The sequence below is a fragment of the Lissotriton helveticus genome, chromosome 2_1 (genome assembly GCF_964261635.1).
Source record: "Lissotriton helveticus chromosome 2_1, aLisHel1.1, whole genome shotgun sequence".
Taxonomy (NCBI): domain Eukaryota; kingdom Metazoa; phylum Chordata; class Amphibia; order Caudata; family Salamandridae; genus Lissotriton; species Lissotriton helveticus.
The window spans coordinates 833,150,978-833,173,999 of record NC_136059.1 but is presented as its reverse complement, the minus strand read 5'-3'; positions in this window follow the sequence as shown (position 1 = coordinate 833,173,999).

The following is a 23,022-nucleotide window of genomic DNA, read 5'->3' as shown; positions in this document are numbered from 1 at the left end:
GGGAGGGGCAGGGTGGAGGGACCTAAAAACTGGCATATGGATAATTGCAGGTAAGTACACAATTTAATTATTCAAACGAAATTCGTAGCGCGCACAGCATCCCATTTTGCGATGCAGTGCGCGCTACGAAATTCGTTTGAATAATTAAATCCTGTGCCGCTGTTCCGCCACCCATGGTGTGCTGCATTTACAATGCGGCGCATCATGGGGCAAAAACAGCATAGATGCGTGACGCATCTGTGCCGTAAAGGTGGCGCATTGCTGGAGTTGTATCGCAAGTGTGATGAAGCTCCAGCAAGGCTCAGGGGTGCCCCTGTCGCAGGGTTTCTGTTCTCACACAGAACTGTGCACAGAGGATTGGAACCTCGGCGAATTAGGGTGCCCCAAAACTCACCTTAGTACCGAAAATCCCCTTAGCAAGCTAGCTACAGTGTCACATTGGATATAACAAACTCTCAATGTTTAGACAATCCAGAATATGAACTTACAGTACCTCAGGATACGTGGAACTCATGAACACTCGGTCGTTATATATTCATTACAAACCAGAACATGGAGTTAAGAAGAACACATGTGTATTTGAAATGTTTATTTACTAATGCCGTCTTCTCAGGCGTAGTATCTTAGATAATACAAGTACACATCTTCGTCGCCATTGTAATAATGTGAGAACGTACGTCTTTAAATGCTTTTTAGTTATCTTTATTCCGGAGCGCCGGGGCTAAGCTGTTGCTCAACGGTCGGCGCCAAGCAAACAATATGGCCGCCTTTCGCTTTCTGTTTCCCCAAATCCTGTTCCTGTGCAGGAACACTAGAACGCTACCACAATTATCAGTAGCAAAATTACCAGCATAGTTACTAGTACATAAAAAGCGAATGGTGACAGTATGTTAACATGCTGTAAATGAATAAGAGTTAGCAACACTTATATCTCACCCTGCCTAATACACATATTATATTATTTGCTAAGAAGGTCTCTTTGGGTTAGTTTAGGGCGTGCCTATACTTTAGTGTCCTAGATTTGAAGGAATCACATCAGCATACACCAGCTCTCTCTTCATGTGAACCGCATCAAGTGTTGTGTATGTGTGTGTTCGGCAAAGCAATATAAAACCCGCCTCATGCCCAGATTTGGCAGAAGCTGCACTTATGTTATGACTATGAAGTCGTGGAGATCAGACCTCATAACAATTCTGTATCGTGTTGTTCTTGAAACTTCAGCACTCGCTGTACAGATATAGTTTAAGAAGCAAAGCAGATAGTAGAGCAATAACATATTATTCTCATGTAAACCATGATGAACTACTAGGTTGAAAGCTAAAGCAACAACTAAGTGTCGTGTGCAGAAGTTGCAAAAAAGGAAAAATGGCGTTTAAACCGGTAATGAGCCCATGCTAACTTAACACGGTGTAAAGATATCCAGGATCTACATGACACCCCTCCATGATCCGGAAACGAACAAAATAAGATAATAGAAGTGCCATCTCATGAGAGCATATTGCAACTTTATATGTGCACGGTCCGCAAGGTAAAACATTAAAAACTAGCAAAATTTAATGCTAAGAAAAAATAAAACAGTCAACTAGTTTATCGAGGCTTAAGCCAATAGGCAAGCTAAATAATAAAAACTTGACAAATAAGTCAATGAATTGTCAATGAAATGCTAGTACTCAGCATATCAAACATGAAAAAGGTCTATGACATAATTGTGTATGCAAAATAAGCTGCAACAGCCTCCAATAGGAAGTCACCGTCTTCATCCGAAAAGAGTTCAGCCATCCAATTTAAAAGCGGAAAAGAACATACGTGCTCTCCCAGCACCGGATCCTCTATCACCATCAGAGGACAGCTCGGTGGGTTTTCAAGAAAGCTCTGTTCCAAGAAAGACTGTGTTGCCGCCAGTAAATTCCAGGGACCAATTAGTCCATGCATCAATGCCACAGCCATAATCCTTTCGCCAGGACAAACCAACTCGTGAGCAATGATAGGACTCATCAGCTGATTAAAGTCGACGTCAGGAGAAACCGGTCCGCAGAGACACAAATTAATGGCCCAATCGAAATCACAGGTCAGGCAGTGAAATACAGGCAGGACACAGGTGAAGTAGGAGAATCGAAAAGATAATTCATATGCCGTGCTTAATATCGCCAACGGCATTGTGCCATAATATTCAAGCATGCGATTGCGGAACAGCGTTAGCAGCTGCAGGGCGGGACCTTGCACAGGAGGGACATCCATATTTAAAAATGTAAAAAAGCACAAGAGCGTCCGGTGCTAAAGCAAGTAAAACTGGGAATCCACCAAACAAAGTGGAAAAAATAGAATGAAAGAAAGCAGGGATGACTCCAAAGATTTTCTCAAATGAAGTCACGAGACCACTGCTAACAACTTTAAAAAAATGCGCCAGGGCCTTTGTGGAGGACGCGTTAAAGATAGTCCGAACCATCTCGCTGAAATGCAAAGGCGAATCAGTATTTAAAAGGGTCTGCACCTCTGTACGGGTGTTCGCTATGTGAAGCACGAAAGTTTCACGGGCCGAACTCAAGGCCACCTCTGTCTGAGACAAAAGAGCCCTTATTCTTGCCATGCCGTTGAAATCTGCTCCCAAGGTTGGTATTTGTGGCCAGATTGAAAACTCCCTATGTTCATGAGTGGGAGGAAATAGAACATTTCTGCAGCAAATAACCCGTTCACTTACTGTTACGATAAAAGGAATACTTTTAATTAACCCAGAACAATCTTCAATATTGAGCATTAAATAACTACCATTTTCCAACAACTTGAACGTGGGGATGATAGCAGGAACTGGCGTGCCTTGCAACACGCAAGCCATATTTGGTCGGTCTTTGTTGCATGAACCGTGTAACTGTATGTGCGTACACATTAGTGAATGATCTGGCGTCTCAGTGCATTCCTCTCCATTCAGATAAACTTCTTGATCATCTTTGAAACATCTGTATGTGTATGGAAGCGACCAGACCTCATGAAGAAAACCACTACCTAAAGGTTCATAACGACCTATTGGTATATATTTCATACAATTTGAAAACTTATATAAAGCAAAAGGCAGCGTTATTAAACTGTGGATAAGGCACGTTGCCAAAGCAGCCAACCTTTTGGATTTATACTGGAAATGTTAAAGGAAGAATTACGGAGTAGGGCCTGTAAATCACTAATGGACAACCGAGTAAAATGACTCCAACCATCATATTCCTATAACTCCGGGATAGTAGGGGTGTTTAATTTTTTAGAAGTAGCCAATCCAAAGCATTTGGTCTGGGAAATTGTTTCATTCACAAACAACATATGATTTGGGATGAGACATGCACGGTGCAAAGCCTCAGTGCCTTGTACCTGCCAGGTTCGTGAACCACAAACTGATGTAGATCCTGGATATCTTTACACTGTGTTAAGTTAGCATGGGCTCATTACCGGTTTAAACACCATTTTTCCTTTTTTGCAACTTCTGCACACGACACTTAGTTGTTGCTTTAGCTTTCAGCCTACCTGCGTCAAGATCTATGCCTGCTTCAAGCAGGCGCAGGGTTTTGACGCAGCTTTGTCCTATCTGATTGTAAATGCGGCACACCATGGGTGGCAGAGCAGCGGTGCACGTTAACTGGTGCATCCCTGGGGATGTGCTAGTTAACATAAATCTGCCCCTTTTATCATTAATTATGTGCAGGGGACACAGAGTCGGTGAGGTTTATCCAAGGTTAAGAAGAGATGAGTCCTGTTCACTGAAAAATTGGACATAGGCTTCACCTCCTCACAGCCGTGGGCCGTGGAGGGAGTTACGGTGGGGCAGGGAGGCGGGGAGGGGGAGGGGCAGGGTGGAGGGACCTAAAAACTGGCATATGGATAATTGCAGGTAAGTACACAATTTAATTATTCAAACGAAATTCGTAGCGCGCACAGCATCGCATTTTGCGATGCAGTGCGTGCTACGGAATTCGTTTGAATAATTAAATTGTGTACTTACCTGCAATTATCCATATGCCAGTTTTTAGGTCCCTCCACCCTGCCCCTCCCCCTTCCCGCCTCCCTGCCCCACCGTAACTTCCTCCACAGCCCGCGGCTGCCTCCTCAGCATCGCTGGACATGGTTAAATAATAGCTGCAAAATGTTACTCTTGTTAAACAATTTTACTATTATAATCTCTGAGATTTGTCTCTTACTCTGCAACATCTCATTGTTGTTATCTTTCTTTAAAGATAAAGACAACATCAACATGAGCGACAATCAGCAATTAATTGATTTCGACCTCATCATTGAACTTGTAATTGAAACATCAGTGGATGTTGATCCTTTGGATGATTTAAATCCTGAGGATGAAGAAGAACGTGATGAGGATGCAGATTTGTCAGAATTGTATGACATAGGATGGGAAGCTGACGTGCTTGAGCCTATGGAACAATAAACATTTATTTTATAAATTTATAATAAATAAAAAGTAAAAATGTAAACCGTTTAATTTAAAAATAAAGACACCTGCAAAAACAGGTTATGTGTAGTGTCTTCAATAAAATATTAAAATATGCTCATAAAATTAGATCAGATTCACATATAAAACAGCACAGGTAAAATGAATATAAATTCCATTTCTTTTCTGATATTTCTGTATTCTAAATTTGCCATGCACAAAAAAATCTTCTATGTAAAAATGTTAAGTAATGTGTTAAGTTTTTGATGACTGTTATTGATTTACTGTTGGGTAATAGTGGTTAATAACATTTTTTATTATATTTTACCACAGATTCAACTGCAGATCATTTCAAGATTTCAGCATGCCAACCAAAGAAAGAGTGAGAAAGGCTGCAAAACGTCAAAGACAGCAGGTGAATGAAAAAAAGCAGCAGTCCTCTAACAAAAAGATTTGTCAAGTCACCAAGAAAGCACCGGGTAAGAGTACAAAAACATTCATAAGAAATATCTGTGGTAAAAAAAATATTACTACAGAAAATGTTTCAGTCCAGAAAAGGAGAAGCAATTCAAACGGAAAGGAAAGGCCAATGAAAAATGTTACTGCTAGAGTAAGAGATAACTCTATGCATGAAAGTAGAAGGAAACAACAGTTTAGGGACATTCGTAAACGAATGTTCCGCAACAGGATAATTGGCAATTTGTTAAAAAATATTAAGAAAGGTCAACAGAAAGTGGTTTTTTATAAGAGAAAAAAAATAGTTGAGAAAGTTATTGATCAGGCATTTGAAATTAAACGTAAGTTATTTATTTTGACAATCAATAGAATTAGGAAGCTAAACAAGGCAATTTATGATTTCAAAAGAAATAGTAGATGGAAGAGAATAGTTAATCGTAGTAATTTTTGTGAAGTTTTTTCTGGAGAATGGATGCATAGTTCAAGCTCTGAGGCATTTTTTAATGAGGAGAGTTATTTCCAGGATAATGATTTGGTGCATGCAGTTGACACCAGTGGTCGAGCTTATGAAGTGAAAGATGGTTGTCCAGTTGAAAAAGAAAAACTTGTGACAACAGAGATAGAAGAGGTGTTAGGTAATGAGGTTTTAGGGAGACGTCCTAAGGGTCCTGTGTACACCTGGAAGTGTAGTAGTATTTGCAGTGTACGACAGGATTCCATCAATTTGCTTTGTGATTTTATACGGTCATTTAATAAGAAAAGTTTGAAGCAGAAAATGAAGTTGTTGCAAGAATTAGGTCCTTGCAGAGTGAGAGAAGTGATAGGTTTGCATGGTCATTCACTGGCTTGTCTTTCCAGGAGAGTATGCCAGAGTGTTTTTCATCATTTCAGGATGCTAGCAGTGTATCATAATAAAGTGAGGAAATTAGTTAGAATGTTGTATTATGCTAAGAGTCCAGCAATTATGCTTAAACAATTATGCGCTGCTCTTTTGCATGGTTCTGAAATAGATGTGAAGAATATATGTGAAGAAATTGAGTTTTGTTACTTTGGAAGTAAAGAGGAGAATGTTGAAATTGACCAAGAAGAAGAGAGTAATGTGGAAGATAGTGTACAGGTTTCCAGTACAGATAATTTCCAGAGGGAAATTGCGACGTTTGAGGTGAAATCAAGTGAGAGGCCAAATTTCACTTGTGTGTGTTGTCGACGCACTTATTATAAGAATCAGACTAAGTTAGTGGATTTATATGCAAAAAGTGAAAGGGAAAATAATAGTGAATGGAAGGATTTTACAACATGTTTTGATTTGGGATTGGATCAACGTGTGTGTACTTATTGTTGTAACAAATTAAATCAAAACCAGATGCCTGCTACAGCAGTTCATAATAATCTGGAATTGGTTGAGATTCCTTCTGAATTGAAGGATTTAAATACTTATGAATCTATTTTGATTCAAAGTATCCATCCCTTTCAGGCTATTGTAAGAATGGAGCCAAAGACAGGGAAATTGCCTCCATCAGATTTACAGAGAGGATTAAAGGGAAGAGTTGTTTATTTGCCTCTAGATTTCAAGAAAAACATTAACACAATTGGAGTAGAAAAAGTGGAAGAGGAACCTCTGGTTATCTTAGTTAATGGGGTTCCGACAAAGAATAAGAAAATATGGCAAGATTTAGTAGATGTTAGGAAAGTCAAAAGGGCAACATTGTATTTGAAAAAAAATAATAAATACTATAAAAATGTATATGTTGCAGAAGAGGAAGTAAGTGAGGAAGAGGATAGCGATTTGTGTGCTGGTCAAATTGAGAAAGTAGAACCCTGTACTAGTGAAGAAATATATGAACATTATAGTGTTCATCCTTTGCATTCCAAGGAAGTCATGGGGAATGCTATTGAGTTGTTTCAAATGAAACAAGCCAAAGGGAGTCCCATTAGTGTTTGGGAGGAAAGTTTGGAAGCTCGGTGTTTCCCACAGCTTTTTCCAACAGGTCAGGGAGGAAGATATGATGAGCGACCTCATCAAATTCCTGCTTCTGAATACCGGACTTTGCGATTGTATGCAGGAGATGCTAGGTTTCGACAATGCATTCCTTATTTGTTTCATCTCCTGTTTGAAAGCGATCTGTCTGGACTGTCATATGCAGTGAACCACATCTTGAAAAGTGGTATACACATGCAAAACATCTCGGCAAGTGACTTTATGGATAAAGTCAATGTCAAAGACAGTATTTTGGATTCTCACCTGATTAATCTCATGGCGTGTCAGCGTGGTACTAATGAGTACTGGTACCGTCGTCATGGTGATTTAAAATGTATGCTGAGGAACTTAGGAACTCCCACATGGTTCCTCACTCTGAGCTGTGCTGAGTATGGCTGGGAAGACTTACTTGAATTTCTACGAGAGGCAAATGCTAACGTAGAAAACATCGAATTCAAGACACCCGGAGAACTGTGCTCTTTGGATCCAGTCAATGTATGTAGGTACTTCAATCATAGATTTGAAGGTATGATGTCTTTCATCATGAATAAGAAGAATCCACCTCTTGGAGAGGTGTTGGATTTCTTCTGGAGAAAGGAGTACCAAGCAAGAGGTGCTCCTCATATACATATGTTGCTGTGGATCAAGGATGCACCTAAATTTGGAACGGATCCAGAAGACTCAGTGATGAGTTTTATAGAACAGTATTCTACGTGTGCTGTTCCAAACGCAAAGGAGAAAAAAAGCCTAAGAGAAAAAGTTCTACGTTTCCAAAGCCATCGATGTGGAAAGTACTGTCGTCGTAAATTCCGAAACAAAGACAAGTTCTACACCAAATGTCGTTTCGGCTTTCCACGACCGGTGATTTCTAAAGGAAGAGTGAACAGTTTGATGTCTTCGCTGCGACATAATGTGATGAAGAAATCACCTAAAAACACATACAATTTGAAGAGGAACGAAGAGTCTAAGTACATCAACGACTACAACCCGGTGATTTTGTCCATGTGGAATGCTAACATGGATATACAGTTTGTGGCTGATAACTGTATGGCTGTGGCTCGGTATGTGACATCTTACATCACCAAAAAAGAGAAGACAGAATTGAAGGATATGTGGGAGGACATTTCCCATGAAAAGAGCCTCAGCAAGAAGTTGTACAGTTTCAGTCTGAAGATGTTGTCGCATCGAGAAATCGGAGCTTACGAATGTTCTGACCGGTTGTCTTCAGCAAGTCTCTATGCCAAGTCCAGGAGTATCGTTTGGGCGAGTCTTGGTCTTGCTGCAACGCGTAATCGAGTTCTCAAACCTGTGCGGGAAATTGAGTATTTGGCGGAAAAGGAGCCAAACAGTACCGACATTTTGAAGAGCAACATGTTGGATACATATTATCCAAATTGAAGCAGTCACCTCGAGAATGTTTGTCTGTATGAGGTTCTGCAAAATTACATATTCAAGAGGAACATCAAAGAAGATACTGAGAAAGGAGTGTATGCTGTAATAGGAAGTGAGGGATGTCTGGTGAAGCAAAGAAAATGCCACTTGATAAACCATCGAAAATTGAGTGGCGAATCTCCTGAAAAAAAGGAGTTTTTCTATTTAGCACTTTTGCAACTTTTTAAGCCTTGGCGTGCAGAAGAGGAACTGCTTGGAGATTTCCTCTGTTATGAAGATTCTTTCAATGCTGCCAAGGAGACCATAGAATGTCCTGCTTTTCCCAAATATGTAGAAATGTTGAATGTGGAAATTGAGCAGGAAGCAACGATTGCAGCGGAGATTGCCAGAGACAGTTCTCAGGACAGTCAGAGTTCTGCTTCATTGAGTCAGGATCCACTAGGAGGACCTGTTATCGAAAATGAAGCTGCCACTGCTATGAATGAAGTGGAAAGAGCAATGGCACATGCTCAGGAGGATGCGGTTAACTTAGAAGAGTTGGAAAGACAACTCAACGTTGAGCAGAGGAAAATATATGACGAAGTTACCATGCAAATTGATCATGGATTAAGTCATGACAAGAAAGAGTGCTCATGTACGTCGTTGAAGCCTGTTCGACTGTACGTGAGTGGAGAAGCGGGAACTGGAAAAAGTTTCCTTATTAAAGCAATTTCATGTTATTTGCAGGAAAGGACAGAGTCATCGCTGTCTTGTGTTGTCACCGCTCCAACTGGACTGGCAGCACATAAGATTAAAGGGATTACTTTACATCGTTTACTGATGCTGCCAGTGGAGCATGACAACAAATTACAATATCACAAGCTATCGGGAGATGCTTGTTTTGAAGTTTCTAGAGTCTTGCGGAAAATGAAACTTCTTATCATTGACGAAGTAAGCATGGTTTCCAATGTCATGCTTGCCTTTGTGCATTTGAGAATGCAAGAAGTTCTCAAAACAGAGTATGATGTGTTATTTGGTGGCAAACACTTCATTGTTTTCGGAGATCTTCTGCAGCTGACACCAGTGAAAGGGCAACCTGTGTTCAAAATGCTCACGCATGAAGATACCAGGAAGTGCCTAGGGAGCATTGGCAACGTCAATATATGGTTAAACTTCAATTATGCTGAACTGCATGAAAATATGCGTCAGGCGAAGGATGAAGTTTACAAGACTATTCTACAAGATGTTAGAATTGGAAAAGTGACCGAGCATGGGAAAGAAGCTTTACATGCACGATTACTGACAAATTTATATCCAGACCAAGATGTTGTGCCTGAGAATATTTTTCAGAAAATTACTGAGAAGAAATCTGGAATATGTTTGATGCCAACTCTTGCAGAATGTGCCAAATTCAACAACAAAATGTTGCATTTAGAAAAGCAAGAGATTGTGAAACTGGAAGCTATTGACAGAGTAGAGCATATGGGATCAACAATTATTTTGTCTGAGAATCTGAAAACAAAATTGGATTCATTAGAGAAGAGTATATCTAAAACTGCAGGTTTTGAAAAGACTCTGAATGTGTGCTTGAACTGCCGTATAATTTTAAGAAGGAATTTACATGTTGAAAGAGGTCTGGTAAATGGATCAATGGGTAATGTTGTTGATTTTGTGAAATACAGAAATAGAGATGGAATTGAATTTTTAAAAATTAAATTTGATGGCATTGAGGAAGTACAGCTAATTGGTCGTTGTTCTGCTAGATTTTTGCTTGTAAAAGACTTATATGTTCGTCGTAAGCAGTTTCCTGTTTGCTTGGCATATGCGGTGACAATCCATAAATCGCAAGGTTTAAGTGTAGACAGTGCATTGGTGAATATTGGCAGTTCTGTGCTCAAGGAGGGTATGGCATATGTGGCATTGTCACGAGTTAGAACTTTATCGGGATTGTACTTGATTGAGTGTGATGTCACAAACATTTGTGCCGATCTAGATTGTGTTAAGGAATACAATAGGTTAAGAAGAGAGTATGCGCCACATTTGCCTCAGTATCCTTTGTTTGAGAAACGTGTGGTAGGCCGGAAACGAAGAAATGTGACCAATATTGGGGAGGTTGTAGCAAAAAGACGAAAAGTCGATGAACCTGAAATTATAAGCAGAAACAAAAAGGATTCTGTTGAAGATGTTGTTGGTTTTCAATTTGAAAACAGTTCTGGTGTCAACTGCTATGCTAATGTAGTGGTTAATGTTTTGTTTTCTCTAGAAAATGTAAAAGAAGAGATTGTGGTCAATTCTGATCAAAGATTTTGCAGTTTGTTAAATTCTGTGTTAGAGAAATGTAGCACTGATAGAACAAACATAGAAAGTGTGTCTGAAATTCGAAATCTGTTAGACAGATGTTCAGGCCAAACACAATTCTCTCAAAATAGTCAGCAAGATTGTCAGGAGTTTTTAATGTATATGCTTGATGTATTGCATGATGAAGGTATAGATGTAGATCACCTGTTTGGGCTTTCTTATCAATGGCAGCATGACTGCGAGAACTGTAGGGTATCAAGTACTACTAGTGTAGACTCAGAAAGATTTATATATTTAACTTTGCCAGACAGTAAATCAGTCTCTTTTAATAAGCTAGTAAAAGGAGCTGATCACAACATGGAGTGTTGTCCACATTGTTTATACAAACATATGGCCAGTATGTCATTTTAATGTTCCAACGATGTAGGCCTGATGGAACAAAATTGACAACTTTAATTAAAAATTTTGTGGCTTCACAGTTGTCAATATCAGGAAGGACTTTTGTAACTGTAGCAATTATATATCATGACGGTCCTTCAATAACATCAGGACATTACACAGCTTATTTAAAGTCTAGAAATGGCTGGTCATTCTGCAATGATTCTGTTTTAATTTTCAAAAAAAAATTGCCGTATGACCTTAAAAACTCTTACCTGGTGTTTTTAAAACCAAAATTTTAGGGAAAGAATCTCGGGATGTGCTCTGAGGAATTTCAAGAAGTTCTAATGGCTCCTACACGATTTGGCCTTGAGGATAAGTGTAGTACAGAGACATAACTTCTTACCATAACACTGGACGTCATGGAGAAATACGTGCACTTTGAATGAGTTCAGAAAAACTGTTTCTTTTTATAAGCTAATTGAAGCAGCCAATCAAAACATGGAGTAGAGGGAATGTAAGTCTGCAATGCTGTCTACTGTTTTACATTGCTTTGTGATTAAAAGTGATGTAGAGAATTAAATAATTGTTGTAGTCATAAAGGTAGTGTAAGTCTGCTTCATAGTAAGCAGTATCAGTGTCATAGGAAATGTAGAACATGATTGAGCAAGAAGGGGAAGATATTACTAGTCCAGGATTGTGAAAATGATCTTGAACATTTTAATTGTGAAAGTTGCGGAAATACAACATGACGGGATTGGCTTACAAGAATTCTAAGAGTTATAAATGGCTCAGACACGATTTGGCCTTGTGGAAACGTGTGGTAGAGAGCGAGAAGTCATTTATTGTATGTAACATGTTTTTGAAAACAATGGAGGTTTTCTTTCAGAAAGTGGCGGGTTGAAAGTATTAACAGCACAACAGAGTGTCAGCTGTTCATAGGACATCCTTCGCCGTCATGGAAAGTAAGTTAACTTTAAGGAGTTCTGAATTCTGATTTGTTATGTTGTATGGGTTTTTTAAACACAATCATTTTGATTGTGTTTTTTTTCCCCGCTGTTATATGATGAATACCTTCAAGTCACTGTTTTTAGTGAAATTTGATACATTCTGAGAACAGCAAAAATAAACCATTTAATATGTATAATTAATTCTGTTCTGTTTGCATTTATGATGTACATGTAGAACTGTGTAGGAGGCATGGAGAAGGTGAGGCTTCTGTAAGTGTTAAAGTTGTTGCATACAGTGCTCATATTCTACGTAGTCTTTCATATGATAGACTACATTTCCACAATGAGATACCTAAGCAAAGGAAACACAGGTGATATGATTGTGGAATGAGGAAAAAAAATTGCACGTTTTTCAACTATATTACCTGTGTTTCTTAACATTACACATCACATTGTGTAGATGAGGTTTAGGCCTGTTCCTGGAGACAGAGGAGGTCTAACATTTGTCCAAGAGTGCAGTCGACATGACACACTTGGTTGGTAGGCCTGCACATGTATTTTCTTCTCTGTATTCTTCAATAAGTGTAAATTTGATCTGCAACCCTGAGTAGGCCTCACCTTAAACAAACCTCTGGATAGGCCACACCTTATTGTCATCCTGAATCAATTATTTAACATGTTAGGGACAGATTTATGATAGGTGTATGCCTCTTTTGCGCCACTGTGCGTCACTTTTGTGACGCAGTCGCGGTTGAAAAGATTTGGTATGAGGCGACAAAATTATAAAATGATGAATCTAGGCAGATGTGTCATGCTGTAAAAAAACAATGCCACATGAAACCGATGCAGCAGTCATGCAAAAGATGCACAATGTTGCAAGATAGGACTCACTTCATCTGCATCAAGATACTATTAGTTTAAAATGTATATTTTTAGGACTGTGTAGGGGCATGGAGAAGCAGAGGCGTCTGTAAGTGTCAAAGTTCTTGAAAAACTATTTGTCCTTCAATCTTTTCCCTTGTTTTTTCTAATTTATTAAAAACATGTTTTAATATTTTTCAAATGTTTGTTCTCTCTTTCACAGATTTTTTAGTATAAAAAGAACAAATGAGTAACTTAACGACAATTATAAGGTAAATGTTTTGTACTCTTTTTGTTATATTTCTATCACATTTAACTTCTATTAGTTCCACTGCTTAATTTCTTTAAGAATCACTTTCCTGCCTTTGCTACTTCGCTCATTCCTTTGTCTATTACTTAATTACTCTACTCCTTCACTAATTTTCTTAGTCCCTCTCTTCTCATACTTCTTCACTCTTGGTCACTCACTCTGTCTCTATTACTTTCACTGTTTCTGACTGATCTAAAAATTTTTTTTTTAAAAAGAACAGTAAGTATAAGGGAAGGAAACAGACAGTTATGTTAAAAGAAAGACAGCTATAGGGAGTAAACTAGGGATACTGTTACCCGCAATCCTCTGCTGATGATGTCACTGACCATGTCATGAATGATGTAATATGTGACATCATCAGCAGTGGATTACGGGTAATAGTATCTCTAGTTTACTCCCCTATAGCTGTCTTTCTTTTAACATAACTGTCTGTTTCCTTCCCTTATACTTACTGTTCTTTTTTTTTTTTTTTTTAAATTTGGTTCGCTCCCGGTTCGCGTACCGGCGAGCGAACTGGGAAGCGAACTAAGAGAAATAGAGGTTGGCAGAGTTCCAAATATTCTACCAATTTTTTAATAACAGGGAGGTAGTTCTGAAAAGAACTTTTTTTTTATTGTTTTTGTTGTTTTATATTTTTTTTATTTTTTTCTGAAATTTTTTTTACTTTTTTTGAATTTTTCTGAACGGTTTTATATTTTTTTTGGGTTTTTTTTGGGGGGGGGAAACGAAAACGATTCATTGTAAAGGGCTCAACAGGAGCAACAAAAAAAAGAATTTATTGTTTGCGGCGTTTCGGACAAATTGGAAGATGATTGTCAATAGCTCTGTTGATCAGAGTGATGCTACTTTCTCTGTAGCAAATGAATCCATTGCAAAGTACGCAGACTTGTTTTACTTCCCCAAATCTCAGTTGTATATTTGGCACCATCTCCCTGCCCTCTGGTCCCGTCATTTCGGGTACAACAGATCTTCTGGCCATAATAGGGGGATTATCTAGTTCGTTACGAAACTGTGCAGCACTGTAGTTGTTAGGACGCCACCTAGTCATATGGCGATGCATTGTGTAGTTTCCGTAACTGTATTTCTTCTCGGTCCCTCTGGACAGTCTATCTTGACATATAAGGCAAGTTACGTATCTTGCATTTACTTTTTTCTCGCCTTTGGGAAATTTAAAAAATTGCCAAATGAAGTTTTCTTTCCGGTGAGACCTCCTGGGCTCCTCAGGCAAAAACTGCCTCTCTTCCTGCTCTTCCTCCTCTTCCTCTTCTTCCTCTTCTTCCTCCTCTTGCTGAATGATAACTTCAGCAGGTGGTCCTCTCTTCCTTGGAGGTGGTGGAGGTGGTGGGGAAGCACCAGCTGAAGCTACTAAAGAAGCCATTGCTCACTGGTAACAAAGGGTCTTTCTCTCACAAAGATGAAAGTCAGAGTGAGGAAAGAAGGAGGGGTTTTCATCATTTGGGAAAAACAATAGTTCTCAACCAATGAAAAGTGTTAATTTTACATTACATGACCTAGTGTTACATCATTAGGAAACCAAAAGTGAAATGAACCAATGAAAAGTGTTATTACCAAGTCACATGACCTGCTGTGTTTACGTTACGCGCTTTGCGCCGCCTCCCGGTTTGCTTCCGGGAACCTGCGCTTCGCGCCTCGCTTCGCGTACCAGTTCGCTAACGTAGCACGTCATATGACGTATCACGCGACAACGTGAAACGTCATGCGGACGCGAGGCGTCACGATGTTTTCTAACGCGGCAGTTGCGTTAAAGGAACGTTTACCGGTTTGCGGACTATTTCGCGGCATCAAGGCCAGCTAACGGGAAGCTTCCCGATTCGCGAAGCGGGAGGGAAGAAAAAAAAAATAAAAAAAAAAAATTATTAATAAACATATAAAATATATTTTTGGATTTAAAGAAGAATACATTTTACAGCTACAGATATTAGCTTTTAAAAAACCAATGAAATTCACTGAAAAAACCATAGGTTATAGACCATATATAGTTAGGAATTAGCATTTACAAAACCTTGAAAATTCACTGAAAAAACCATAGGTTATAGACCATATATAGTTAGGAATTAGCATTTAAAAAACCTTATTTTACTCACACAAAACCATTGAAATTCCATATATAGTTAGTTGCACTAACTATATATCGCGCACCCGCAATCCACTGCTGATGATGTCACATATTACATCATTCATGACATGGTCAGTGACATCACTGATGACATCACTGATGACATCTCAAATGACATCACTGATGACATCACTGATGATATCTCATTTGACATCATTCTTGTGCTAATACGATAAACCTCTTCAGACTCTAATAAAACCTTAGATACACTCAGTGTATACAGACACTCACACACTGTTACTCATCCATGGAGTTACTCACACACCTAGTCAGTCATGCAAAGAATCAATCACACCTCCATTTCCTCAACTATACAGTTATACACACCTTACTTATTCAAACATATACTAACACATATTTACTCTCTTATACAATCCCTGATACAAGTTCACAATGATCCACACAGCCACTCACACATTCAGTGGCTCTCATGCACAGTTATTTATATATGCCAACTCTCACATGTACTGTGTTTTACATATGTACTTACTATGACATGTAGCATTGACATATCCATTCACTCATCAATACACTCATGCACACAGTCAACCGCCCATGTAGCTGTTTCCACATGCACTCTTGAACTCATACACCTAGTGAATAAACTGCTCACATATCTATGCATAGAGTCACACACCTTCCAGCCACCCCCACACAAACTCAATCTCCCATAGAAATACTTGGGCAACCAATTAATAACACATATAGCCTCTCGTATAGCTAATGATCAACACATGCAGCAGTTTACATCACAACAGACATAATGATGCACAAATTAAGACAGTTTAGTCACTAACCCATGCATTCAGTGAGACACATTTAATCACTCACTCATACAGTCAGTCACGCACCTACTAAATCCTTCATCCAGACACTTATACATCCACTCATTCTTCAATATGTAAGACATATTTTAACTTTACAGAAACATACAGTCACTGGATGATGTCATCAGTGATGTCATCAGTGATGTCATCAGTGATGTCATTTGAGATGTCATCAGTGATGTCATCAGTGATGTCACTGACCATGTCATGAATGATGTAATATGTGACAACATCAGCAGTGGATTGCGGGTGCGCGATATATAGTTAGTGCAACTAACTATATATGGAATTTCAATGGTTTTGTGTGAGTAAAATAAGGTTTTTTAAATTCTAATTCCTAACTATATATGGTCTATAACCTATGGTTTTTTCAGTGAATATATATATATATATATACACTTCTTTTTTCAAAAAAGCCAAGGGCCGCACTGCAACAAAAGTCTTTGTGAATATCCAAAGTTTTATTCCCAAAACAGTTTGTTGGGAATAAAACTTTGGATATTCACAAAGACTTTTGTTGGAGTGCGACCCTTGGCTTTTTTGAAAAAAGAAGTGTGGTTAAATATTTAGCGGGCTGCTCACCCGCGGGATAACGCACGGCCGAAAGCAGCACCAGGTCTGCGAACTGAGCGAAAAGTGAATGAATATATATATATAGGACACAGAGGAAAAAGGCACGTCTGCCGAAACGCTTCCTGTTGTTTGTGCAATAAAATAACTTTGAAAACTCCACGCGAGTGCGGCCGCTTCCTTCCCTGGTTGGGGAGGGGTATTTTGGAGCTGAATATATATATATATAAAATCTACTGGCGGTCGCCAGTAGATAGTTATAGTTAGGACCTATTATCCATAGGAAAACCTCAACATTCTATTGGCAATAACTTTGGAGTCGATTGATAAATCTTCTTGAGATTTTCCAAACTTTTGGCCAGCTCAGTTCCGCTCCTTCGTAGAAAGTTGAGAAAAAAGGATGGTCCCAAAATGTGTTTTCCCTATGCAATTTCCCACAGGACCTTTAGACATGGCTACAGCCCGAACGGCAGAAGGGAAGTCCACCAAATTTGGCAGAGTGGTAGTCCTCAGTTCCGACTTGTGGCTTTTGCTTATATGGTGTCAATCTGTTCAGTAGTTTTTGAGAAAATTGCGGTTAAAGTAATTTATATATCTATGGGCGCGATGGATCCGCAGATTGTGCGAGGATTGGCATAGTAGCATAACCGCACCGTCCTGATCACGCCCTCAAGTCTAATTGGCTGTCAAGCGGTTGTAAACATTCAGAACCAGGAACTGTTGGCAGCCATTTTGTGCCTCGGTAGAAGCGAGGGTGAAGTATATTGTGAAATATGTGTGCAAACCGTGCCAAGGGGGCAGGGTAGACACACCCTGACCCCCTAGCCCTGCTCAGGGGGTCATACAAGGACCTCTAAGGCAAACAAATATATATTTTTTATATATATTTTTTTTAAATCATGGGATGCGTGTAGGATCTGCGCATTTTGGTGCCGAAAAATAAAAAAAAACAAGCGCGCGCTTCCGCGGTTTACAGGTCAATAATCCCCTGGATGGCCAAATCCGGGGGGCATTTTAAAAAAAATTGTGTGGGGAGTCCCAATCCTTCACACATCGCCCGGGGACCAACACTCCCCTGAGCTCTAAGTTAATATATGCGAGGGGGGGCTCACTGGCCCCCCCACAGCCCCAGGGATCGCCACTCCCTGGGGCTAGTTAAAAAGGGTGGGGGGTCTTTGGACCCCCACAGCCCCGGGGACCGCCACCCCCGGGGGCTTCCGTAATGTGTGGAAGGAGGACTGCGTGGCCCCCCTCCGGGAGCCCAAGATGGCTCTGGGGACCTCCACCCCCCAGGGCCAGCTCCTGCAGTGTCATATGTTGTTCTTTGCAGACTTACCTGTTTGTGTTCAAGATCAGCCTTCGTTCTTGTGTAGCCTTCCTTTGTGTAACTTCTTCTTTTATATGTGACCTTTGACCTTCAGTTTTTGATCTAGTGTTCTGAACATACCAGTACATTTGTAGATATGTTGTTTACTCCTTTTCATTTCCTCCCTCTGCCCTAATTGACAAAATAAAGGAGGGACACAAAGTAAGGGGCTCTGGTTGTTTCTGTGTCTTAAGCTTGCAACATAGTAGGTAACACAGATTTGGAAACCACCCATGGACCTTACTCCCCATTGTTCCTACCTCCTTTGCTATGTCTTATCAAACAAATGTGTTCACTTAACCTGATCCTCTTTCAGTATATTCTCCTGATAGTCCAAGTCCATGTAATTCATTAATTCATGTGCCCTTGCTCACTCGGTGCGTGGTGGTACCGCCACTAGATATTGCACATTATACATCACCTTGGGTGTATTCGCTTTCAAAATGCTTGGACTGGCTATTGTACATGCAGAATTTAGTCCGTCTTTTTTATCCAGTTTTGCACTTTGCGATATAACCTCCTACCTATGTTTTTCATCTTCTACTTTCTCCTTTTAAATTCTCTTGGAAAGACCTTATCAACACTACAAGAGAAAAAGTAAGAAGGCTGGGAAAGTAGTTTATATGTGAGCTCTGTATGCTATTGTAATACCCAATCATGAAATTGCATGGTTGCTACCTTTATGTAATGCAGTTCAGTTTCACTGTCCATTCTTGTCTAGCTGTGCGTGTCACGACAATTAAAGGGACCATTTTTTCTGCTTATTTTTAATAAAGCACTTGACACAATGCATAGTGACACAGTATTTATTTATTGTAAATATTTATTGAATGTTTTCAAATTAATTTCCACAAGTACAAACTTTTTTCCTTCATTTCCAAAATAAATATTAGATACATTTTATAGTAAGCATCACATATTACAGTACATAAGTTGTACACATATTACAGTACATAAGTTGTAAAAAGAGTTTCAATGTATCCTCATTTTTTTTCTGATCACATCATACACTGATATTACAGTAAAGAAGTTTTTAAAATACTTTCAATGTATCACAAAATAGTGAATGTTTTCAAAATAATTTCCACAAGTACAAACTCTGTTCCTTGATTTCCAAAATAAATATTAAATACATTTTATAGTAAGCACCAAAGCATCTCAAACACTGATATTACAGTAAATAAGTTTTTAAAATAGTTTCAATGTATCACAAAATATTTTATGTGAGTACCACAAATTTCGATATTACAGTAAAGAAGTTGTAAAAATAGTTTCTGTGTAGCTCAAAATATTAAATGTGAGGACCACAAACACTGATAGAACAGTAAACAAGTTGTGAAAATAGTTTCAATGTAGCAGAATAACTCATTTCACTTCACTGAAAACATGATTCTTTACTTTGACAGATCTTACATCTTACGGATGAAAAATGTCAGTTACTCAGTAATCATTTGTGCTTGGCATGCAGTGCTGTAGATTCAAATGGTTTCCATAGTCCTGCCATCTTGTGTTGTGTTGGGATGTTTGCAAATTGTTTTTCTTTGAAGAAGTCTATCTAGTCACGTGGTTAGACTGTTTCCGCCTTTCGATGATATTGTGCAGGGGAATCAACTCTATTGTTAGTATATTTGGATGCAGATGGTGAGAATGGAGGTATTAAGAGTATGATATAGTTGTACCTATGTGTGCATATATATATATATATATATATATATATATATATATATATATATATATATATATATATGTTAGTAAATTCTACAGGGGAACTTGCTTACTATACAGTGCAGGCCTTGTGCATGGGTGAGTTGGGCCGAGCATTGCCACAGTATTGCGAGGGGCGCAGTAAGGAGATGCCTGACTGAATGTCATACAAACAGCATCTCACCCATCCCACTCGTTATCAATGGGGTTCCCTTATAGACTTTGTATTCATCCCTTAATGTACCTCAGCATAATTGCAACCACCCCATCAACTTCCTGCTCTCCTCCCATCTTCCTCACAACTCCTTCTGTCACACCATAATGACCCTTCCGCCCCCTCAACAGATGCAATAAGACCGCCACGAGAGCAACCCCTCAAGAACTAACAAACTTTTAAAGAAGAAGAATTAGCACTACCTTTAAATGGTAGCATTAGTTTGCTTATCTCATCTAAGTTTCCTGAGTTTGGTACATCTTCTTGAGCTTGATACATTGCTGTTTCCATATGAGCTCCCCATGACATAGGGGGGTAAATAGGGGTCCAGAGATGGATAGAACACCAGACCGGGGGAGTGGCAAGTACATCTCTGCTTCCCAGTTTATTACACAGACATCTCAACTATGGAATGTACTAGTCGTCACAAGTAGATACAGGAGTAGTAGAAGACAGACAGAACCTGTCTATATCAGCTCCCCCATGTCATGGGGGGTACAGAGATACATAGGGGTCCACAGATCGATAGAACAGCAGCCCTGGGGGGTGGTAAGTATATCTCTGATTCCCAGTTCATTACACAGATGTCTCATCTATGGAATGTACTAGTCGTCACAAGGAGATCCAGGAGCAGGAGCAGACAAACAGTACCTGTCTATATCAACTCCCCTGTGACAAAGGGGGATACACAGATACATAGGGGTCCATTTTAATGTTCATAGATTTTTTTTACATCTTAACATATCCACTTCTTCAATTTGTCCACTTGACGTTTCAGTATCATCTGCTAAAACTATTTCTTCTTCTCCTATATAAACATTCTTTTAGAATGTATTGTTTTTATCAAATACAATGTTGCCTTTTGAACTTTCCTAACATGCACTAACTCCTGCCATAGTGTTTTATTCTTAGTCGGCACACCATTAACACGAATAAGTAGTGGTTCACTTTCTTCACTGACTATACTAATAGTTTCAATATTTTTTTTAAATCCTACGGTGAATACACAACTCTTCCTTTTAATCCTCTTTGTAAATCTGAAGGAGGCAATTTACCTGTTTAGGCTCCATACGAACAATAGCCTGAAACAGGTGCACACATTGAATGAGAATAGACTCATAGGTATTGAGATCTGTCAATTCTGGAGGAATAGCAACTAACTCTAAATTATTAGGCACAGCTCTAGCAGGCATTCTATTCTTATCTAATTTGTTATAACAATATTTTCAAATATACTGATCAGAACCCAAATCAAAACAATTGTCTACCAACAAATGAGTTGCAAATTCCTTCCACGTATCATTATTTTCTTTTTCACTTTTTAAATACAGATCAACACTCCTAGTCTGATTTTTATAGTGAGTTCGGCGACAACAAATACAAGAAAAATGTGGCCTTTCACCTAAAATCTCCAAGTAATTCTAGTTGTAAATACCATGGTTTGAATAGTTGTAAAAGAACTAAAAAGTAAAATTCCATTTTATCAGCAGTGTCACAACTCAGCCTCCTGTGATTAATGAAATTTCCTTTAGTTTGTTTCACCAAACATCTTTCAGAACCAATGACTTCATATTTTCCATCATTGATGTTCTCTATAGTATTCAATTTAAAAATGTAATTTTGCAGCACTTTGCAGAGACACATGTTCTCAAGATGATGCCTTCTCTTTGGGTAATATGTATCCAATGTATTATTTTTCAAAATATCTGTACTTTCTGTCTAAACTATGAAATGTACTAGTCGTCACTAACACATATGGAAGTGACAGCACACATACAGAACCTTTCTATATCAGGTCCCCCATGACATAGGGGGGGTACACAGATACATAGGGGTCCAGAGATGAATAGAACAACAGCCCTGGGGGGTGGCAAGTATATCTGTGCTTTCCAGTTCATTACACAGACATCTCAACTATGGAATGTACTAGTCATCACAAGCAGATACGGGAGCAGCAGCAGACAGACAGAACCTTCATATATCAGCTCCCCTGTGACATAGGGTGGTACACAGATGTATAAGGGTCCACAGATGCATAGAAAATCAGCCCTGGGGGGTGGAAAGTATATCTCTGCTTCCCAATTCATTACACAGACTCCCTCAACTATGGAATGTACTAGTCATCACAAGCAGATACAGGAGCAGCAGCAGACAGACAGAACCTGAATATATCAGCTCCCCGTGACATAGGGTTTTACACAGATATATAAGGGTCCACAGATGCATAGAACATCAGCCCTGGGGGGTGGAAAGTATCTCTCTGCTTCCCAGTTCATTACTCAGACGTCTCAACTATGGAATGTACTAGTCGTCACAAGCAGATACGGGAGCAGCAGCAGACAGATAGGACCTGTGTATATCAGCTTCCCCGTGACATAGGGGGTACATAGATACGTAGGGGTCCACAAATGTATGGAACACAAGCCCTGGGGGGGGTGGCAAGTATATCTCTGCTTCCGAGTTCATTACACTGATGTCTCAACTATGGAATGCACTAGTCGTCACAAGCAGATACGGGAGGAGCAGCAGATAGACAGAACCTGTCTATCTCAGCTCCCCCGTGACATAGGGGGGGATACAGATACATTGGGGTCCACAGATGGATAGAACAGCAGCCCTGGGGGTGGCAAGTATATCTCTGCTTCCTAGTTCATTACACAAATGTCTCAACTATAGAATGTATCAGTTGTTAAAACCAGATACGGGAGCATCAGCAGACAGACAGAACCTGTCTATATCAGCTCTCCCGTGACATAGGGGGATACATAGATACATATAGGTCCACGGATGGATAGAACACCAGCCCTGGGGGGTGGGAAGTATATCTGCTTCCTAGTTCATTACTCAGATGTCTCAACTATGGAATATACTAGTTGTCACAAGCAGATACGGGAGCAGCAGCAGAGAAACAGAATCTGTCTATATTAGCTCCCCCATGACATAGGGGGGTACACAGATACATAGAGGTCCACAGATGGATAGAACACCAGCCCTGGGGGGTGGCAAGTATATCTCTGCTTCCCAGTTCATTACACAGATGTCACAAATTTGGAATGTAGTAGTCGTCACAAGCAGATATGGAAGGAGCAGCAGATAGATAGAAGCTGTGCATATCACCTCCCCCCTGACATAGGGGGGTACACAGATACATAAGGGTCCACAGATGGATAGAGCAGCAG